The following is a 20622-nucleotide window of genomic DNA, read 5'->3' as shown; positions in this document are numbered from 1 at the left end:
GCTGCATGCTGGCTGACATAGTTCAGTGTAGCGCACAGAGCTACTTCTTCAGTTACTGTGCACAGAAATGTCAAACTGTTCTTCTTCTTGTAAAAGGTCCTCTGTCAACATCCCGACAGGGTTGTGTCATGTGCACAGGGTAATCCCCTTTGCAGTATATGATATTCTGTTATCTGAACAACCAACCATCACCTGTCTCAGAATCAGGGCTAAAGGCAGCAAACTACCCCACCTTCTGAGAACCCCACCATGACAGTATGGTGCTTAGTCAACATAAAAACGTAAGAAATTTTAAAAATGAGAGCAGACCATTTAATGCATTGAAATCATTTGTTTAGCTAACAGCTAAACTGTCCTTTCAACAATTCCTGAGCATTTATGTGTAGAGCAGATCCTGACTGACCACCGACACAAATGTGCAAAGCTAGAAATCTGATTTGACCTTTTGTAGGAGTATTTCCAACTCTTTCAAATGTCCCTAGCAACTTTCTCTTCTCAAGACTAAAGAGATTTAATTCAAAAAGCCTCTCAGAGTAGGACATGTCCTTTAGTTTGGGGATGCACATTTTATTCTTCTCTGCTCATCCCAAAGTACTGCTATGTTGTTTTTGTACCATGGTGACCAGACCTCCTCTTCAGGCAGCATAATGCCCCTTGATTAATATTTATCGTTCTTTACAACATTTTTTTATTGCCTTTTTCACTGTTTCTGTGTACTGCCTAAATGATAACAGGCTGTATTAATACACTTCCAATTAGATATGTCATCCTGTTGAGCACCAGCATCCATGTTTCCCTTGCCAGTATACTTTATTATACAACTAGCAAAATACTCGCGCTTCGCAGCGGAGAAGTAGTGTGTTAAAGAAGTTATGACAAAGAAAAGGAAACATTTTAAAAATAACGTAACCTGATTGTCAATGTAATTGTTTTGTCACTGTTATGAGTGTTGCTGTCATCAAGGATTTGATTATCATTATTTCTTTCAATCAGGTTCGTATTTGGAGGACGTGTTTTGTTCAAGTTACATTCCGTGTTTGTCAACCGTTGTAAAGATAACAGGTTTCATTCATCGAAGTGTTCACTACCCAAATCGCTACTCGTGAATCTAAGATGTTTAACAGGCATTCCCGATATTAACTTCGGGATTTTTCTGCGAGTATTTAGCGACAGCGTCTCTATTAACTTGTGGATTTGCCTGCGAGTATTTAGCGACAGCGTGTCTATTAACTTGTGGATTTTTCTGCGAGTATTTGGCGGCAGCGTCACAAAGTTGTTTTCGTCTAGCTGCATCAGAAAATGTACCACGACGTCTGACACGCCTCCTTTTTACTGTTTACAGCTTGGATTGCTGCTGTCATAATCGGTTTGAGTTTCATGGTTTGTTTCAGTTACGTTAGTATTTGCAGGACTTGTGTTGAAGTGACATTCGGCATCTGTCAAACGTTGTAAGCATACAACCAGCTTCATCGATAACTTCACATCCAGCTTTTGAGAGTTTAAACATTCATAAACATCAAAGTGTCCACTACTGAAATCGTCACCTGTGAATCTAAGATGTTTAAGAGGCATTGGCAGTTGTTTAGTGGCAGCGTGTCTATGAACTTGTCGAATTGCCCGCGAGTATTTAGCGGCAGTGTCTCTATGAACTTGTGGATTTGCCTGCAAGTATTTAGCGACAGTGTGTCTATTAACTTGTGGATTTTTCTGCGAGTATTTGGCGGCAGCATCACAAAGTTTTTTCCGTCTAGCTGCATCAGAAAATGTACCACGATGTCTGACACACCTCCTTTCTACTGTTTTCTCACAGCTTGGATTGCTGCTAAAGGACGGCCTTATATGGGCAGGCACTCAATTATGTGGGAGGCGTGGGGATGGGGGACACAACTCCGCCTCACACAGCGACCGAGCTGCAGGCTATTGACGTATATATGTACGTAAGTAGGATTCAGTTATGACCGTTACGCGTAGAATTTCGAAATGAAACCTGCTTAACTTTTGTAAGTAACATGTAAGGAATGAGCCTGGAATTTCAGCCTTCCACCTACACAGGAAGTTGGAGAATTAGTGATGTGTGAGTGAGTGAGTCAGTGAGTGAGTGAGTGAGTGAGTGAGTGAGTCAGTCAGTCAGTCAGTCAGTCAGTCAGTCAGTCAGTTAGGGCTTTGCCTTTTATTAGTATAGATAAACTGCACTTTTTAAGCGTTCATCCAGTTCTGAAAATCCTAAAGGTCTTTTAGAACTTTTCTTTCATTATTTACTATCCATCCAGTTTTGTTATCATCTGAAAATTTCAGAAGTTTAATCACTAATTCAGAGTACATGTCATTAGGATAAATTCAAAGCACTGACTCTTGAGGGGTCCCACCAATGACCTTAACCCAAGGAGATCATTCTCACTGATTCATACCCATTGTCTTGGCCAGATTACCCAATCCAGGTTTGTAAATGTCCTCTGATGCCAATAGTTTCCAGTTTCAGGATTAACCTTCAAAGAAAAACTAGGGCAAGGAAGTGATTTATTTAACATTATTTTATCAAAAATACATGCATCTTGTGAGTATATGAGGAGGCACCTGGAATTTAGATTATGCGACAAAAGTCTTTTTTCTTGGAGGTTTTGATATCATTTGCTGTTTTTCCATTTAGCTCTCCACTGAAGCCCACTGCATCAGTTATCTTTATTCTCCATGAAAACATGAGATTAAAAGAAAGGAAAGTAACTAAGACACATTCAAAATGATTACCCCATCAACATCAATTCAAAATAAAATACTTTTAATTGAATTGAGATCAAAATCTAAGGAATTACTTGAAATAATAATTAGAGTTGCTCTGATCTTAGCCTCACTACATCTTCATCCACTTCAATATTCTCTAGACTGAATCCTGCTATCCATTCCTTTGAATTTACCTGAAACTGTTTATCTTTATTTGATATAAAGTTTCAAGAGGTTTCTAGCACAGACTTGCCAATTCCTGTTTTTCATTCTGTCTGTTCTTTATCTTCTTATGTTTACAGCATTTGCTTTTGACACTTGACTACTCATTTGAGGATCTTGGTTTGCCTGCTCTGTATTTCTGAGATTCTGCTGGACACGTTTCACAGAACACATTGTTAGAAAGTTTAGCCTTTGGGTGCTGAAACATACGGACATGCTTGTGCTCAGCAGATGTAGATTGCATGGCCATTTTTCAATATAAAAAGACTTAAGCAATGCAAAAGAAACTCCTCATTTTTCTGATACGGCCTCCAAACACCAGATTCATTGCAGCCTTTATTGCTAAGACTTTGCTTCCTTTAGCTTTTGTAACTTGCACATTGTTCTGCTGTTGTGTTAATTTCATTTCTTAAGAATTGCTGTGTCTGATGATCTTTATGGCTGCCTTAGTTTTAGACAGGTGTTCACTTCTGAGCTTGTCCTTCCAATAAGGCCTTTACAATTCTTTCAGTTTTTAGATTGAAATGATTGTCTGCCACAGATCAACACCAGGCGCTGTATAAATAAAATGTTTTATTATTATTATTATTATTCTTCAGATGCAAATGATCAATCAATTGGTAAACTATGTTAACAAAAGACACAATTTATAAAGTTTATCATCAATATATCATCACCTAAATCTATCCAAGTAACTTTTTTTGGAACAAAAAGGTCTGAAGGAAGGTGTTGGGTATAAGGAGACCTGGTCAGCCCAGCTCAGTGTGTTGTTATTACCACAACCATCATCTGGAAAGGTGCAAAGAAAATGAGGATGATGAAGACTATGTGAAACTACAGCATATCCACTCTGCATAAAGCACAAGATCTGATTATGATGGCAGTTTTACCCACACATTACTCCAGTTTATTCACAGCACTTTGGTTTAGAATTAACAACTAACTGACATGTGCTTTGGACCTGTGAGGAAACCAATGAAAGCACATAAACATAATGAGGACATGCAGACTACACACAGAAAGCAACCATGCAGGGAACTGAACCCAGCGCTGTGGAGATGTGAAGCCACATTGTTAACTCCAGTGAATTAACATCTGTTAACAACATAGCAAACCCACAGCCATGTACAAGAACTCACCAGACATTGCTGCCAAGTGTACAGGAAATGCTGTAAAACATCAAGTAAAATAGGAATTGAATAAAGATAAGCCTGTAGTATTAGCACAAGCCTATAGCATTGTGAACGAGCTGTTCTTACTTAAGGTACAACGAAAGAATACTGTACATAATGCAGAAGCACTGCACGGCACATTTACATTTAGCTGCTTTGTATTATATACCCGTAACACTTTACCAATGACAATTGTGGTGTATGGCCGGCCGTTCATCCCGGCCAATACCCCCAAGCCGCCAGGTGGAGCTCTCCCTGCAGCATGGAGGTGCCCCGAAGACCAGCAGGGCATCATGGACATTTATCTTGGATACCGTTGGGGCCACTAGATGACGCTGCAGGGAGGAACGATGGTTATTTACCCTACGCCGAGTCACATGGAGAAGGGGAATGACGTGCTTCCAGGGTGAAGAAAACGACTTTTTATCTGACCTGGAAGTGATAGGAGATCACATGGACTGGGGATTGGAACACTTCTGGGCCAGGGAATATAAAAGGACTGTGGGAGCTCCCAGGCGGGGAGCTGAGCTGGGGGGAAGGGTGGCAAAGCGTCTGGGAGTGGTGAAGAGTTTATTGTAGAGTATTGTGTTTGATTTAATGAGTATTGTGGAGAGGAGGGTGCTTTGTGCACTGTTGATTAATAAAAATCCAAACTTTTGGACTTTTATCTGGTGTCTGGCATCTTGGACAAGGGTTCAAGGGAGCGATAGCGCCCCCTATCTGTCACACAATGCTTAGTGTTGTTTTTTAATTCAACTAAGATGACACCAGTCTGCATCATTCATCTTACTAACACTGAATCAAAAGGTAAAGAAGCTATCAACTTGAAGCAAATGTTGTGCTGCTGTCCTTCACTGTTTCCTGCATATGTTTAAACATTTCATTATAAGACCCTCTGGAGATTGGACAGGCAGCACTGGACACAAGGCAGGAAGCAACAGATGGAACTTGTGTAACTAAGTGTAATGAAGAGTGGCTAAAGCTGAAAAAAACACCTTTCAATTTGAAATATTCCAACTTGAATTTATTAAAAGAAGTCTTCCAAAAAGTAGAATTAAAACACAGCACACACACATTATAAATGTAAAAACTAAAGGCAACAATATAAAGGAAAATACCATGTAGGAAGAAAGAAATACAGAAAATGAAACCATTAGAAAAGAAAACACAATAATCTGAATGGAAAATAATATCTGAACTAAAGAAAAGAAGAAAACAAAGCAATATAAAATTGAATAGAAACAAGCAAAAAGAGCTAAGAAAACAAAACTATTGAAACAACTCCAAAATTCGAAATATAAACATTTTTAACAGACGTAATATGGTACATGAAAATCTAAAACCTGAATGGCCAAAGGCCATCGACAAGAGAAGCACAGACAGGGTGCCAAAGAACACAATCACCCACCACGAATACCACCGTACCGAGGCTGAGGCAGCAGGCATCTTACACGGGACTCTCCAGGAATGGCAGCCTAACTGACCACAACACCCAAGAGCCCAAATCACTACCAGTTCTTGTTTTTTCAAATGGCAGACATAATTAAGGAGACTGGAGCAAAAGTATCAGACATCAGAAAAAACGGAAAAAGAGCAGCGACAAGGAAGTAAGGGAAAAGAAAAAACACAAAGAAAACTGAAAAGAGGGACAAGAAGTGACAGGAATCCATCCATCCATCCACCCACACTCACTCATTCAGGACCAGTTCACAGCACCCAGTCATCTTGACCTGCACATTCTGTTTGGATGTGAAAGGAAGAACTGAGTACAAAACAAAACTCTCACAAACACACACACACTAGGACTCTACTACATAAGAACAGAAATGGTTTACCCCTAGAATTCTTTGGCCAACAATGAAAATTTTACTCTAACCATTTTGTCAAGAGCCGTGCCGATTGCTCACGTTGGAATGGGGGGCCATGATCATTAGTTTGCATGATTAAGTCAGTAAACTTCTTGAGGTCACAGCACTAAAGGAAGACCTGCTTTCATGGTCAAACAAGGAAATGCTGCTGAAAGTGAGAAGTAGAAATGACAATTATACTCATCGCTATTTTCACCTACTTAATAGGCTTACATTTATTTTCACAGCACTCTATTTTTAACTGATGTAGGAGTTCAGAAACCTTTGCTGAAAAATAATGGATCCATTGGCATACTTTCTTGAAAGCTGCTTCTCTTGCAGCAACATTCGCACCAATTGTGGGCACCGTTGCTTGGCAACTCCCATCTTAAAAAGAGTTGTGGTTTTGCAACATAATAGTCGTGGTTTGAGTTTTCTCCTTTTCTATTACTCTTTTCTCCCATATTGTCACCTGGGGCCCCTTGTTTGTGATGCAGTTATTCAGTAAATGTACAAATTTATATGAAGTCAAGTGTTACTTTCTTTTACTCTTCTTTCTTTGTTATAATGCATTTATTATATTTTATCAGGAGTTAAGAGCTTTGACCTTTGAAAAGTAACTTTGACCTTACAGTATACTTCACTCAGATGTCTTGTCTGGCCCGTTCATTTTCTTCATCTGCTCCTCCTGAACTCCTGTTCTATACTGGGTAAGACAGACCTTCAGCCACTTTAAATGAGCATTTGGGGCTGCTTCAAGATCCTCTGTCAAGATTTGAATTCAGTTTCAACATTTTTTACTATGTTCCTGAACTGATAAAAATATGCTGAATAGCATTTAGGGCATGTTAGAGGTCAGATAATTCAATGGGCACGTTTACATTCCCTCCAGGATGTGCTTATAATGAGGTTAAAAATGAAATGCCTCCATCTGTGACGCCAGATTAGTTTTGTTATGGGCACCACCATTTTGTGCTTCTGTTATTACTAGGCAGCACAACTGAAAGGCAAGCTATGTAAAGCCATTAATGCGATGGGATAAATGTCACCATCTCGCAGATCCATACTGTCTGAGTTTGTGATCCTCGCTAATTAATTAACAAACATAAAAAATACTAGTTCAGATTTCACTGGTATGAAGTTAGTTTGCGTCTCACTATGTTACTAACCTCTCGTTAAGACACTTGTTTCTCGATTCTCTCTGACTTTCTAACTTTGTTTGCTGTGTATATTTTGACTGTGATATCTGTGTAATATCAGTGAATCTGCTCTGAAAGATTTCCCCTTACCTTACCTTTCTAGTGAACATTTGCATTTTCTGTCAAAATTTTTCTTTGCAGTCATGATGTCCTCTAGATATATGGTCTCAGAGTATACACAGAACAACCCTGACCCTATAACAGGGGTGTCGAACTACAGGATTTCATTCTAACCATCTTCTTCATTAGTAGCTAGTTTTTGCTGCTAATTAATTTCTTTTACCTTAGTTTTAATTAACTTGACTCAAGCCCCTTAGTTGTTTCACTTTCCTTAATTGGAGCCAAATGATAGGAGACACAAAACAAACTGCCATATGACCAGCTCACCTGTGCCCTTCACACAGTATCTGAAATCAAAGAAGGGTGAAGGTCTCAGTAAGGTTGATCTCTCAGCTCACCAAAACATCTTGGCGATATTCTTAGAAAAAAACAGAAAAACCAACAGTTTTGGAAATGTCTGCTGTGGCAGAATGAGAGCAGCAACAAGCCATGGAATTAAATATTGGACTGAATTAACAACAAGAATGGGCTTCTCATTAAGAGATTAGTTGGAGTGAAATTGGTTGAGTTTGAAATCCCAATTTAGCTGGTCATCTGTTGGCTCGTTTCACATCTCATTTCTGTTTGGCTGTCATTTAATGAAAACAAGAATAAATTCAGAGGACTGAGTCCTTAAAAACAATGCTATTAAAATGAAAGGAAAAGGAGTTAATCAGCAGTGAAAATTGGTCACTGATTAGGAAAAGGGTTAGAATGAAAACCTGCAGCCACTGAGGCCCTCCAGGCCCGGAGTTCGACACCTGTGCCCTATAAGTAATTAGGGGACTCACCTCTGAGGTGATCTTTAACATGGGCTTAAATGCCTCTTTCAGATACACATATACTGAATTTGGTGGCCAGAGATGAGATGAGATGAGACAAGCACTCGTCTAGTGGGAGAAAGACAAGCCAGAAAGTTCCAGAAGACGTGCTAGAGATGTTGATGAGGGTGATTGGTATGTGAGTTACTGGTAAAAGGGTGGCCACTTGAAAATGTAGTCAGTGACATACCTGTTAATTAGACCCAGAAGGCAGTAAGTGTTTGTTTTATTTCTATCTATATATATAATTCACTAAGGGCACACAAGACACCGAGCACAAGCAAGACACTGAGGGCACGCAAGACAGTGAGCGCAAGCAAGACAGAACCACGCACGCCAACTGTAACCGTCCTCCCGAGTCCATTGTCACTCTCGAGGCACGCGACAACTCACCAAACACAGCCTCAGTTGCTTTCATCTGTGCAAAAGTCCACATGCACCTCTGAGCCACGTTGACTTCAGACCGCATGCAAGACAGAGAGCTACGATCGCCAACTCACAGAGCCCCACCCACCAACTCTAAGACCATGGGATACGCACGCATTTAGTGTATAAATGGATATAAATAAACGATATAATATATAAATATGAACGATTCGCCAAAATCTGTTGTATGTAAATGATACTGTTTAAAACATTGTTTTTTCATCAGAAAACCCGGTTTCCACGTCTACCTGTATTAGTTTAAATGGCACTTTTACCACTCGCAATAGGGCGGACGCGCTGACTTATTGTGTTGACCTTGCAACACAGTGAATGCGGCGTGTATCTATATATGTCTATGTTTTCCATAGCCTGCTACAGGAAGGTACTCTCTCGACCATTGGCATTGGTTTCGCTCCTTGCTATTTTCGTTATACTGCGATGATGGTTTCCTAAGCCTTTGTTATACTGAATTCCTTTCTCACCATTTTCTGTTCCTATTCTTACACCGCTGTATGCTACAGCGGGCTTCGGCTAGTTCTTTATAATTAGCATTGAGTTAAGGTCTTGCAATCATGCCTCACTCTCTCTTATTTTTATATAATATTCTTTTATTTTGTATTTTGGCCTTCTTGGAATTACTGTGAGTTTGGAGATGAGTCAAGAACATCTCTTAAAATTCACTATGCCTTCAAGATGGATAATCACATATTTTTAACCTGACATCAAACATCAGATTGGAGAAACTGAGTTTAACTTGAAAAGGTCTATGGATATCACAAAGCCTGCAGTCATGAAGGGTAGACACGTTTATACTAAATTATTAGTCAAGAACAGAAAAAGTGGCAAATGAAGGTGTCTAGGTAATGTAGGGTAAATCCCCTGATATAAGATTGTAACTGATCTTTGCATTTTTTTTCCCATTGTTTAGAAATTGTATGAATTGTTGTATTATTCTTGCCACCTTTTTCATTCTAACTGGTGCTGCTGCTAGTTGTTGGCAAAGGTACTCAGTTGCCACTTTGTGATGGAAAAGTTGCAATGCATGATGGAATCAGGAATTTTCTAATTCTGTTTCTATTTAAGATGGAACCATGTTGGGATGTAGAACCAAATCTCTGTGCAATAATTTGTGCATTGAAATCCCTGGTAGTCAAATCTTTTTCTGCAACAACAATGACTTAATTTGTTTTGTGTGTTGGATTTAGTTGAACTTTGCCCATTTGACTTTGATTTTTTTCTCACCTCTTCCAGTTCTTGTACTTTACCCTTTTTGTATTCTCATTACCTCTCATTTAGTGCCTGTATAAATTGTTTACAAAAGTTAGCATTATGTTTTTACCATTTTGTTTCTTGTTATAGAATTGTCACTGATCTTTTGCATGGTCTCAGCCATGTTGTTTCCAGTTGCCACACTCACTGCCTGTCGTATGACATATTTTGTCAACTCGTCCCCCTTATATAAAATGAGGCAGAACAGATACTGGCATCCAAACACCAGAGTTAGCCAAGGAAAATAAAGCGAGGATTGTACAACATTTTTTTTCCATTTTGTGTTTTGTCTTTGATTTTGGCTCTCATAGTTTCTTCTAGTTTATTGACTCTTTTTTGTGTCCCATTTATTCTCTTCATCTCCTGGTCATTTTCTGTCGCTCCAGAATTCTTCTGAACATCTGTCTGTCGCCAGGCTATCATAATATCTATTTAGAAAGCATCAGTGACATAACAAATATCCTCCATTCAATACTGTTTTCCTCACCAATGAGATCAAAGAGAAATTAAATTCATGAGCTTTATGCTATTGCTCACCTTCTATGAGAATACCACTGAGTTGGCCGTTTGCTCATTATTGAAATGTTAAACAAGTGATGCATTTCTTCTTTATGGATTCCATTGATCCATTCCTGCTGACCAATGAAGTGACTAATGCAGGGATACCCAACTCCAGTCCTGGAGGCCCAAAGTGGGTGCAGTTTTCTTTCCAAATAGTTTTGTAATTAGAAGCCAAGCTTAGCAAATATTGTAACTTGTTATTTAGGTATACGGTTTGTTAATGTTATCATTCTTTTAAGACAAATCTTTATTACATTGTAGATTTTTCATTTTCTGAGCACATTAGCTATATTATGATCTGGAACAGATTTGTACCTCTTAGTCCTTCACTTCTCTCTCATTTATTTCAAAATATTTTATTAACATAGATACATCATGATGTGTATACACAGGTTTAAATGGAAGCACATTACCTGGAGAGCTGGCGGTTCCTTTGTCATTTGCACCTCAATATTAACTGATGGCTGGTTAAGAAAACGGGCAATGATTAAAATCTTAATGCAGCGGTTTAAAGCTAAAATAGGCAATCAAAGGTTCTAAATCATAGCAAACGAATTAACTAAAATTAAGCCCAAAAATCATATTGCATTAGTAGTCAATAAATGGGTTCTAATTAAAAATGTATTTAAAACAAAAAGCCAGTGGAGTCAGTGGATTACTGTTTGTTAGTATGTGTTCTGTTTTTGGCAGCGGTTTTCCTTTGGACCCTCATATCAATGTTTGCTTCCATGACAGGTTGATCAGGTGCCATTCATGTAGTGTTAGCAGCAGAAGATATGAAAGAGAGCTGGACACAGGCTCTTGACAATAGTATTGTACGGCCTGCCTTTGGGAAGCCATTTATCTTTAATGCTTCTAGTGTTTGGTGTTTTTTGATTCTTGCTTTCTTTTTTGATTTTTATCTACTATTCTATAAAAACCTTTCTCTGGTTGCCTAACGTTTTGATATGTTTTAATCTCCTGCCTGTTTTCTGATGTACTGTTCAAAGGTGAGGTCAGGAATTATGCTGCCGGCATGCTACATGTTAAGAAAAAATTGCTCGATAAACATTGAACTGTATTTTCCTATATCCACTCTAGAAAGTTGTCTAGAAAGTTTCTAAAGTTAGTGTATGCACATACAGCTACCACCTACTGCACAGTAAGTATACTGTAAACTCAAAATGTGCCTCTCTTGATGTCTTTAAGGGCTCTGTCTCTACAGCAGCACTGGACTTCTCCAGCAGGGAAACAAGAAGAACCAAGAACATCTGTGAGACACTACCACCGCAAAACAAACAAAAAAAAAACTAAACCAAAAGAAATAATCCGAGAAGGCCACAGTGAGCCTGCAGTGATTGGCTCTCTTAGATACGCTGTCAAGTGTTTATTATTAGGAAACACTAGATGAGTCTCTCCCTCTTTCTCTTTCTTTACATCCTGTAGTATTCATTTCTGGTGAGAAGATGCTAATACCAACAAAGACTGCTAAGTACCTTCTAAAGGAATGCAGACAAATGAATATAGAGACAAGAAGCAGATAGTACAGGCCCGGGAACAAAAAAAACTAATATTAATATTCTCATAGTGAAAATTCTAAATTGTATCATTTTAAAACAATGACCTGATAAATACACTATCTATGAGAGAGAGCTTATGAAGTAATGATGGTGATAAAGTCAGTCAATACCCAGGGACCTGATTTTACTGAGGAAATGTCCTGAAATAATGTTGCTGAGAGAGACGTTACACTTTTTTTCTAAACTTTATAACTGTGCTTATTGAGAACACACTGAACAGCAATAAAATCTAAACCAGGAGCTACAAGTGGAGTCCTATCTCATTCCTCTTTGCTCAAGAAGAAACTAATAATCTTTCACCTGCCATTTGACACTCATCTACTGGAGCTCCAAAATACACAATGATGTCCTTTTCCTGCACTGATAATGCTTAAGTTGTATCAAATAATCTTTTAGTTAGTAAAATGTACAGTGAGTGGCAATACATGAACTATTTTAGGAATATGCTTTCTCTACTAACAAATTCTGTTATTCTAGACCAGCATTTCCCAACCTGGTGTACGTGTACCCCTAGGGTTATACTTCAGGACATTAAGAGGTAAGTGAAACAAATTGTGCAATGCCAGATAAATGTACATAGTCAAAAGTTGTGAAATTATAATAAATTATAAAAAAGATGTGACCCTGTGTTAAGATATAGAGGGTTGGACAATGACCGACTGCCTGTTGCAAATTGTTCTCTTAATTAGGTTGTACCTGAGCCCTTGTGTTATTTTAGAAGTATGTAGTTTCTAAGTATCATATGGAATCAACCTTAGTAATTCCGTTTACCATTTTAAATATCTTTATTATGTCTCTTCTTAATTTCACTTTTGCTAGGCTGAAAGGATTGGACGTGTTTTTGGTTCACAGGGAAAAACAAGCACCATTTATGTATTTATTCCAGTTTTCCCATCCAAATTGACTCTCAGCATCATCTATGACTCATAAATTCATGGAAATGTTATTCCTGTGAAAAGTCAACCAGCATGAAAAAATAAGAAGACACAAAAACATAGCCTGGTATTTACTCTGACATGAACACTTGCCAGAAATAACCATCACATGGTGTGTACGCAGTCCTACTATTCTGTTGCAAGCCTAAAAGAAAGAAGCAGGAAATGATAGCCACTTTTCAAAGCCTGCAAGAGCTTACTACCCTTGTCTGACTCTGTGCTATACGATTTCCCTAACTGCCTACTCCAGCTAACTTTTAAAAAGCCACTATTCTGAATATTACCTTTTGGACTCTTGCTAAATTTCTTCAAATTATTTTTGAGTTGTAATTTGTGTTTATGATTTTTTCTTTTTTGGTTTTGTTTTATTACCTTGATGGTCACATCATCACATCAGCATTTTAAGATGTGTTTTCATAATGACATTCTCAATTCAAGTGAGATTTCCATGTCAGGTAAAAACAGAACCTTAAACAAGTCTCAGAAGTCAAAAACAGGGAATCCAAAATGCAAAACAGAGATTCAAAGAACAGAACAGCTAAGAAATGGCAAAGCAACAGCTGCAGCATCAGGAGGCCCACCTCCTTTGGCTCAATATTAAAGCCCCAAGGAAATAAATAAAAACAATTAGATATTACATAATCAAAAAATATATCCTGCATATGCATAACATAAACATGGAAAGTGCTTACCTAATAATTCTGAACAAACAACTGAAGGATCAAATAAAAAGCCAGGGATAGAATCTTGGCACAAAATGACACGAGATGTCTGCATTATCAAAGAAAAGTACAGAATTGCATTGGATGATGTTACAAAATAAAACATTGAAACATATTAATTTTATAATAACAAAAAGGAACTACAAGATTAAACCAAAAACAAAGTGAGCGACTACAAAATCATGTTATAGAGAGCATTAGGGTTCAGCAGGAACAAACTTCTTAATTTTTTTTTTCTTTTCAAAACTCAAGTTAGGGTGGCATGGTGATGCAGTGGGTAGCGCTACCACATTGCAGTTAGGAGACCCGGGTTCGCTTCCCGGGTCCACCCTGCATGGAGTTTGCATGTTATTGTCGTGTCTGCATGGGTTTCCTCCGGGTACTCCGGTTTCCTCCCAGTCCAAAGACATGCAGGTTAGGTGAATTGGCGATTCTAAATTGTCCCTAGTGTGTGCTTGGTGTGTGTGTGTGTGTGTGTTTGCCCTGGTGCCCTGCCCGCAGGTTGTTTCCTGCCTTGCACCCTGTGTTGGCTGGGATTGGCTCCAGCAGACCCCTGTGACCCTGTAGTTAGGATATAGCAGGTTGGATAACGGATGAATGTAAATCTCAAGTTAAAATACAGAACAAAAACGAATTTGTTTCTGGTCAGAAGGGGAAGAATCTACTCAGAAAAGAGATGTTACTTTATTATTAATACTGAGCATTATGACTAACATTTTATAACCAGTAGCAATTTAAAATGTATGATTAAATCATTTGTAATAGGTTAACATGATTAGCTCTACACCACACAGTGGCTGATAGTGAAGACTGAACCCAAAGTCTTGCAGTCTGAGGTTCAATGCTATGCCACACTGCCTGTCTTAGCCCAATTTAAGCACTGGAGAAATAATGATGCTTCAGGCTTTTTTGTTTGTGACAATAATTGGCACCTACTCAAGGGCACGGTACTCCGATTTTGAACAGGAACCACTTTTTCACCAAGAATACTTTACATGCTATGCTGGGCAGGTGTGTTTGGACCCTAATCTTGCAATCTGAGATGCACATGATTTTACCCTCAGTGTCCTACAGCAGCTCTACCGCTAAAGTTTACTGAGTATGTCAACCATTGAAGAGTAAAGCAATAACTTCCAGGTAGCACTTCAGAACATTGCCTAGCTGTAGATCATCTATTAATCAGTTACTGCTATATGACTAGAAAAAAATCACTTTATTTGTTCATAATAAGATGTAAAACGATCAATTTCAATACATTAGAGTAGAGGCTACCCACTGTGCAATACATCTATGAGCCACTAACAACTATGTAATAAGATCTTAATAAAAGTTTGTTTGGTATGAATAAGATTCTTAAAGTGATGCTTTAAAATGAGGGCTACATTGAGGAGTGATAAACAGTAGTATTGTCACTTGTACGGAGTGCAATGAAATTCTTACTTACATCACCACTCTCTGGAGCCATGATAAGTAAGAATGAATTAAAATACATACCTTCATTTTAATTTAAAGAAAACACAATAAGCTCACATGATGTACTTCTTATTCTTGTTTCCATACCACTTTTTAAATTATGCAACCATAATGCATGTAAGAGGCATCAATCAGAAAATGCTAAGAAACAAACGATTAATGGCGGTTTCAGCCATGGAACTAACACCTGTACAATAGCCAGCCCTTAAAAATCATATGCTAAAGTGTTAACCATGTCCTGCTGTCAGCAACTGAGCCGAGTGTCACACTGGTATTTCAATGTTTTTGCCCATGCCCACAAAAGGAAGTGGAAGGCTTCTCAGGTATTCTATGGGCTGTCTTCACTTGTCTAGGATCCCCTAGGATCCAATAGCCAATCACTTTGAATATAAGTTGCTTTCCTCACTTAGACTGGCTAATATTGTACTAACCACTGTATGGCAAAGTGGGCATTGCTCATTCTGCTAGACTTTACTGGCACACCAGGCCTGTAAGGCAGCAAATTTAGCTAACCTCCAGCTGTGCCTTCCCCCACTTGCATTCCAAACTCAGTGATGGAACTCCAGCTTGTACCAGGGTCTGCCTGGACTTCATCTGATAACAAAAGTGCAAATCAGAGTTGCAGTGACATCTTTCTAGAGGCCCCTCTGCAGACTTCTTAAGCCAGAAGGTGTGAAATGGATTCAAGTAAGAACAAAGAGCTGTAATTCAAGGAATGACAACTCTGATGGAGAGAAGAACTTACTTATTAGAAGATACTGATTTAGTAACTGGAAGTGACTTTAATCCAATCAGGAAGAATTATACATTCTCTTAAAACTCTCTGTATCATCCTGAAGACATATCTTTTTAGGATATTCACTCTCTCTTTCACGGAAACCCTGAGGAATCTCCCAGGGGACTCCCTAGGGTACTCTACTTAATGTCACTCCTGAGCACATTCTCCAAAAATGACTGAAAAGCTCTGAAACTAAAAGTCAATGAACCAGTCTGTGTTTGGGGAGCAGACAACTGGAATCCTCTGTATAGGCCCAAAAGATGAGATCCAATTTGCCAAGCCAAAGTTGTGGGCCAGTGGGACGAAAAGGCTGAGAAGCAGCCATTACTTCAAGAAGGGAACTTCACCATCTAAACTCTTGTGCCAGAAAGAGTTGCAGACAACACATAAAAGGACTTGGCTGAAAAAAGCACTACACTCCACCAATAAAGGATCATGCATCAAAGAGAAAGAGTCCACTCCAATGTAAAAAGAATCCTCCACTCAAACCTGGAGCAGCAACAAAGCAACAACTCCACACAACAATAGACATCATCTCTAAATTGCAAGTAAACAGACATCCTCTCTGTGTCATGTGTTTGTCTGCCTAGCATGTCTGCGTCCAGTCTTAAATGTCAATATACAGCCATATGAAAAAGTGTGGGAACCCCTCTCAGCCTGCATAATAATTTACTTTCAACAAAAAAGATAACAGTGGTATGTCTTTCATTTCCTAGGAACATCTGAGTACTGGGGTGTTTTCTGAACAAAGATTTTTAGTGAAGCAGCATTTAGTTGTATGAAATTAAATCAAATATGAAACACTGGCTGTGCAAAAATTTGGATAGCGTTGTAATTTTGCTGATTTGAATGCTTGTAACTGCTCAATACTGATAACTTACAACACCAAATTGGTTGGATTAGCTCGTTAAGCCTTGAACTTCATAGACAGGCATGTCCAATCATGAGAAAAGGTATTTAAGGTGGTCAATTGCAAGTTGCGCTTCCCTTTGACTCTCATCTGAAGAGTGACAGCATGGGATCCTCAAAGCAACTCTCAAAAGATCTGAAAACAAAGAGTGTTCAGTATCATGGTTTAGGGCACAGGTGGCGAACTCCAGTCCTGAAGGGCTGCAGTGGCTGCAGGTTTTCATTCTAACCATCTTCATTTATGACCCGTTTTTGCTGCTAATGAACTTTTTTGCCTTAATTTGAATTAACTTGACTTGGGCCCCTTAGTTGTCTCTTTTTCTTTAATTAGCAGCCAAACAATAATGAGACACAAAACAAGCTGCCACATGACCAGCTCACCTGTGCCCAACACATAATATCTGAAAATAAAGAAAGGTGAAGGTGGTCTCAGTAACGCTGATCTCTCAGGTCACCAAAACGTTTTGATGGTGGTCTTAGAAAAAACAGAAAATGAACAGTTTTGGAAATGTCTGCTGTGGCAGAACGAGAGCAACAACAAGCCATGGAATTAAATAACGAGTTTAATTGGAAGAATTGGATTCTCATTAAGAGACTGGTTGGAGTTAAATTGGATGGGGTTTGAAATCCCAGTTTAGCTGGTCATCTGTCAGCTCGTTTCACGTCTTATTTCTGTTTTCCTCTCATTTAATGAAGAAAGGAATAAATTCAGAAGACTGAATCCTTAAAAACAGGGCTATTAAAATAAAGGGAAAAGGAGTTAATTAGCAGTGAAAACTGATTAGGAAAAGGGTTAGAATGAAAACCTGTAGCCACTGCAGCCCTCAAGGCCTAGAGTTCGACAGCCCTAGTTTAGGGAAAGGCTACAAAAAGCTATCTCAGAGGTTTAAACTGTCAGTTTCAACTGTAAGGAATGTAATCAGGAAATGGAAGGCCACAGGCACAGTTGCTGTTAAAACCAGGTCTGGCAGGCCAAGAAAAACACAGAAGCGGCATATGCGCAGGATTGTGAGAATGGTTACAGACAACCCACAGATCCCCTCCAAAGACCTACAAGAACATCTTGCTGCAGATGGTGTATCTGTACATCGTTCTACAATTCAGCGCAATTTGTACAAAAAACATCTGTATGGCAGGGCGATGAGAAAGAAGCCCTTTCTGCACTCACGCCACAAACAGAGTCGCTTGTTGTATGCAAATGCTCATTTAGACAAGCCAGATTAATTTTGGAACAAAGTGCTTTGGACTAATGAGACAAAAAATGAGTTATTTGGTCATAGCAAAAAGCGCTTTGCATGGCGGAAGAAGAACACTGCATTCCAAGAAAAACACCTGCTACCTACTGTCCAATTTGGTAAAAGTTCCATCATGCTGTGGGGCTGTGTGGTTAGTTCAGGGACTGGGGCCCTTGTTAAAGTCGAGGGTCGGATGAATTCAACCCAATATCAACAAATTCTTCAGGATAATGTTCAAGCATCAGTCATAAAGTTGAAGTAACGCAGAGGTTGGATATTCCAACAAGACAATGACCCAAAACACAGTTCGAAATCTATAAAGGCATTCATGCAGAGGGAGAAGTACAATGTTCTGGAATGGCCATCACAGTCCCCTGACTTGAATATCATCGAAAATCTATGGGATGATTTGAAGCAGGCTGTCCATGCTCGGCAGCCATCACATTTAACTGAACTGGAGAGATTTTGTATGGAAGAATGGTCAAAAATACCTCCATCAAGAGTCCGGACACTCAAAGGCTATAGGAGGCGTCTAGAGGCTGTTACATTTGCAAAAGGAGGCTCAACTAAGTATTGATATAATATCTCTGTTAGGGTGCCAAAATTTATGCACCTGTCTAATTTTGTTATGATGCATATTTTCTGTTAATCCAATAAACTTAATGTCACTGCTGAAATACTACTTTTTCCATAAGGCATGTCGTATATTACAAGGAAGTTGCTACTTTGAAAGCTCAACCAAAGAATTAAGAGGGGTTACCAAACTTTTTCATATGACTGTATATAGTTATCATATTTCTATAATTCTTGCATTTATCAATGAATAGTATCATTCTGTTTCTTAAGATTAATGTGCTTCAGTTACCTTGGTACAAGTCTGAAGGCTTAAAGACTCCCTTAACACAAGAGAGAAAGGTCAGGTGAAGAAAGTAGGAGCTTTGCTGAATGATTTAGTTAATTATTGGTATTGCCAAAGGCAAAACCTGATAATTAATTAACCAAGTTAAAATTTATCAACTGTTTTTCAAAATCGTCTTCTGCAATCTTGCACTGCTGAGTTTCTAGTAAAGTAAAAGTTGAAAGTTTAACATCAGTCATCACGAAATGGCAGAGCTCATTTCTGAAGCGGGTAGTTTTGGTCTACTTTTGCAGTACTTAGGGATCATTCTATTAAGACTTTGTGCTTAACTGTTTATTGAGGATGCTTTGATCACATCAGCATGACCCATACTAATTATGCTGGTGATTGCAAAGGGCATTAAGTCAAAAATTATTTTATGTTTCATTACTAACCACTATTAGCACTATCAGGCAAAGTTTAAATGCTAATTATCTGCTTATGAAAAAAAGCAAAGTAAGAAGTGAAAACCACTAAGTCTGAATAAGTGTTCCTATATTCTCTTTAGAAGAGCTGTTATTATTCCACTGACTTAATCCTTAGCTACGAAACTCAACTAAAACCATATTCAATTTTTAAAAAATCATGAGAATGATTTCCTTCCATACCACAAGGGCTTGAGGATGAACTTTAGAGAGCAGTTGTCCAATGTGCTGTTTCTGCAGGAGAATGCTCCTTTGCCATATTGTAATTTAACACCTGGGATGAAAATTAAAATTTAAAATATGTTTTTCCTGAAAACACATTCCTCTGCATGACCTTTTAGATTTTAATATATGCAAGAAGTATTGTACAGCCTTGTCAACGGTAGGCTACTAACAGGGTCATTGGAGCTTTATAGGATCATTACTGGGACAGGCGCAGTGAAAATTCAAAATCAACATGCAACAAGATGACATTTTTACAAACTATGGTCAGTGAGTCTAACTATCTTACCTTGAAATTTCTTTCTTCTTTATTACTTTGTAGAAAAACACAGTTTACCATTAAGAGAAATTTTAGGTTTTATTCAAATGCTGATGACATTGAACTGTGTTTATAAATGCATACGCACTCTGCTGTATGGACATTCATTTAAAGGTGTCACCTTCCTCCTTCCAGTCAACAATTTTCAAAATTTCCTTTTACTGCCAAAGTCTGTCTCTGCGGACACAGGTGCAAGTCAGCCGCTATCCGTGGATAGACAGCCCCACCATTCTAGAACAGGTCCACGCCAACACCTATAGCCCCTTACACTGGGTTAGTTTGGTGCCACCAGTCAATGCCCCAGGTTATCTGAAGGATATACAAATCCCGATCAAAAGTTTAAGACCTCTTGAAAAATGGCAAAAAATCATATTTTGCATGGTTGGATCTTAACAAGGTTCCAAGTAGAGCTTCAACATGCAACAAGAAGAAATGGGAGTGAGACAAAACATTTTTTGAGCATGCAATTTAATGAAAACAACGATTAAACTGAAACAGGCTGTTTCACAGCTGATCAAAAGTTTAGGACCACACCTCCAAAAAAACCCGTAAACCCCCCCAAAACAGAAATCAAACTTCCAAACTTGAACTCAGTACTGAGTAGCTCCACCGTTATTGTTGATCACTTCAAAAATTCGTTGCGTCATGCTTGATGCAAGCGTTTCCATGAGGTGAGTGGGAACATTTCTCAAAGTGGTGAAGACAACCGCACGAAGGGCATCTACTGTCTGGAACTGTTGTCCATTTTTGTAAACTTCTCTTGCCATCCATCCCCAAATTTCTCAATTGGATTTAGATCAGGGGAACAAGCAG

The 20622-nt window shown here is 38.7% G+C and overlaps 1 long non-coding RNA gene across 1 annotated transcript; it reads left to right on the top strand.

Moving 5' to 3' along the window:
• The first annotated feature begins 12366 nt into the window (after window positions 1-12366).
• On the top strand, window positions 12367-12746 carry LOC120536240. Its single transcript, XR_005635081.1, has 2 exons — window positions 12367-12431; window positions 12713-12746. It is a non-coding gene; the product is annotated as an uncharacterized LOC120536240 (long non-coding RNA).
• The last annotated feature ends 7876 nt before the right edge of the window (window positions 12747-20622 follow it).

Source organism: Polypterus senegalus, chromosome 10 (genome assembly GCF_016835505.1).
Source record: "Polypterus senegalus isolate Bchr_013 chromosome 10, ASM1683550v1, whole genome shotgun sequence".
Classification (NCBI taxonomy): domain Eukaryota; kingdom Metazoa; phylum Chordata; class Cladistia; order Polypteriformes; family Polypteridae; genus Polypterus; species Polypterus senegalus.
Note: the sequence above shows the minus strand (reverse complement) of the source record. Positions and strands in the feature narration are given on the sequence as shown.